The sequence below is a fragment of the Dermacentor andersoni genome, chromosome 6, assembly GCF_023375885.2.
Source record: "Dermacentor andersoni chromosome 6, qqDerAnde1_hic_scaffold, whole genome shotgun sequence".
Lineage (NCBI taxonomy): Eukaryota > Metazoa > Arthropoda > Arachnida > Ixodida > Ixodidae > Dermacentor > Dermacentor andersoni.
Window position 1 is genome coordinate 125,759,913 of NC_092819.1, and position 2,742 is coordinate 125,762,654.

The window sequence follows — 2,742 nt, forward strand, 5'->3', positions numbered from 1 at the left end:
CAAGTTTTCTCATCTGGCCTGAAAGAAACCAAGGAACAGTTCACTGGTTCAGTTTTCGTTATCGCGTGATAAGCTATATGGACACTCCGGCCGCGGTTTTGCCGTCGCCATCGCCGTGATACTATGTATAAAATGTAAGGGCGATTACACCGTCGCCACGCGTCGCACGCTGTAGGTAGGAGTGAAATCACGCGAGGGAAGCCGACGTTGGCGGCTCAATCTGGCACGCACGAAGAAAGGAAGCTGATAGCGAACACGCCGCCTTCCATCGTGCGAAAGGTTGTGGGTGGATGGGAGGAAGACAAGGGATCTTTGTGCTCCCGCAGCAACTGTACATTTCGTGACCGGGCGCAACGGGAACATCTCGCGGGTTGATCTCGCAAGCCATATATGGAGGAAAGCGGGTAGGGAGTGTGGGAGGGAGGGGAGGGGGGAGCCCTGTTGGACCTTACCTGCGTACTTTTGCCATAAAAGGGATCGGTATACGGTTCATACCATTGTGTTGGCTGTGTTCTCGCCGTTCTTGCGTTGAAGCAATACACCGTACGAAGGTCACTTTGCTCGCTTCCGCTTTTGCTCACAGCAGTGTCTTAACCGCGAGTGTCCGCGCTCATCAAAAGTGTTCTGTTCATCTTTGCTTGTGTGCGCTTACGCTATGTCTGTTAACTCAGTTTGTACGCGAATGTTTCCAACTTTATATGACCGATAATATTAGTTTACTCATTTCTTACAGCTTTCTATTAATTTTGTGTCGCCATGAATGCTTCGCGTGTTCAGCGAAAATGGTACTTTTTTATTCTAGATAGCACTTCAAATGTTCTATCCGCGCTTCTGTTGGCGTTGTGTCATGCCGACTGGAACCGTTTGTGTTGACTTTGCGGGGTGCTTTATGCTAATAGTGTCTACCCGACGGAGTACACATGATTGACTTACCAACCAGGACTGATATATATCGGAGACGTACTTATGCATCTCCGCTGCGGGAAATAAAACGGAACAAAGGATTGTCTTTGGTATGTTTCTAATAGACATACTGGTCTGCGGTTTTATACAAGTACCTTAACGCATGAATGATATAGTATAAATAGTACATTTTGTAACACAGCAGCTCTTTGTTTCGATAGTAATTACCTGATGATGAGGATTCTGTGCTCACGTGTTACCGAATCGCATACTAAGCAACCAAAAACTTGTGGGTTGTTTCGGTTAAAGCACCTGTCTACAAACAATTGATTTTTTTATGACTTGCGAAATGGTGAGCACGATTTAAAGAATTATGCTCCTCAAAACGTTTCGCACTGGCTGGTTCAGACACCCACGAAAGCATTAGTGTTTTACGCCATGTGCATAAGGTTGGTGAGAATATGAAAACGTAGTTAGGTAAGCGATTAAAACCGAAACTTTTCTACGCCTGGAGAGCTTGGAAAAGGGTTTAGATTGAGGAATCAGGGCGGGTCAAAGAAGACGAAAAGCTACACACGTGCGCACATATATATATACACGTGTGTGTATTCACACGCACAGACAAACGACCAAACACGCGCATGCACACCCGCACGTGCCATTAATTTAAATAAATGAAATTATAGGGTTTTACGTGCCATAACCATTTTCTGACTATGAGGCACGCCGTAGTGGAGGACTCCGGAAATTTCGACAGCCAGGGGTTCTTTAACTTGCACCTAATTCTAAGTACACGGGTGTTTTCGCATTTCGCCCCCATCGAAATGCGGCCGCCGTGGCCGGGATTCGATCCCGCGACCTCGTGCTTAGCAGCACAACACCATAGCCACTGAGAAACCATGGCGGATACGCACAGAAGCATGGCGAGGTGGCCCGACATTGACACAGCCCTTCAGTAGGTGTCGCCATGACGACTACATTTGTGAGCGGAACGACATGTATAGACGGATGGACAGAAGGATGGAATATATAAGGGAAATATAATTTAGAAGCAATTAACCCTGTCTCATTAAGAAAAATTATCTGGATTTAGATAATGAACAGATCGATTCCTTCTTCCTTCAAAAAAGTACCCGTGTTAGGGTCGGCATGGCATGACAAAATATAAGCCACAAACAGGTTTTCTGGCACTCCGCATTGCTACGTGATGCTAATACTAGCCTAGCTGGGGGATTACGCCTACAGACACTTACTCAATTAGGCCAGGCAACGAAACTTGGTCATTGCAGCGAGTTCTTCCTCCACCTGCAGCCGTCGGCGCCGTGGCTTAGTAGGTTAAAGCGCCTGTCTAGTAAACAGGAGATCGTGAGTTCGAATCTGACCGGTGCCTTTCTGTGCGTATATATCAGTTGTATTTCCACGCTTAATGGAGCACTCCTATGTTTTCTCCCATACAAGGCTTTCTTACCTTGTACAGGCAATCGGAAAGCACTACGTCGAAAGAAGGGAAAGGCAATGAGTCGGACACACGATCAAATGGAGGCAGCACCACTGTTAACACCTCATGCCTGTGGCAGAATTTGGTGCATTTTAAACGTCCACTCTACAAAAGATTGTTTAGTTTTGACGAGGGGGCGTTGTAGGCGCATATTTATATTTGATTTACGATAATGACACATCTATTTAATTATTTTCTGGAAAAAATGTCTTTTCTTAAAATTTCAGAAAAACTTGGGGTCCATAGAATCTAGCTATCTGACTGCAACTTTCTGATCATGTTCGTCAAAATACAGCGATTTGATGCCTACTAGTGCAAGTACGACAAAGCGGCATCAAAAT

General features: G+C 45.6%; 1 non-coding gene across 1 annotated transcript; it reads left to right on the forward strand.

Moving 5' to 3' along the window:
• The first annotated feature begins 2,219 nt into the window (after window positions 1–2,219).
• On the forward strand, window positions 2,220–2,293 carry TRNAT-AGU (transfer RNA threonine (anticodon AGU)). The gene has a single exon. It is a non-coding gene; the product is annotated as a tRNA-Thr (tRNA).
• The last annotated feature ends 449 nt before the right edge of the window (window positions 2,294–2,742 follow it).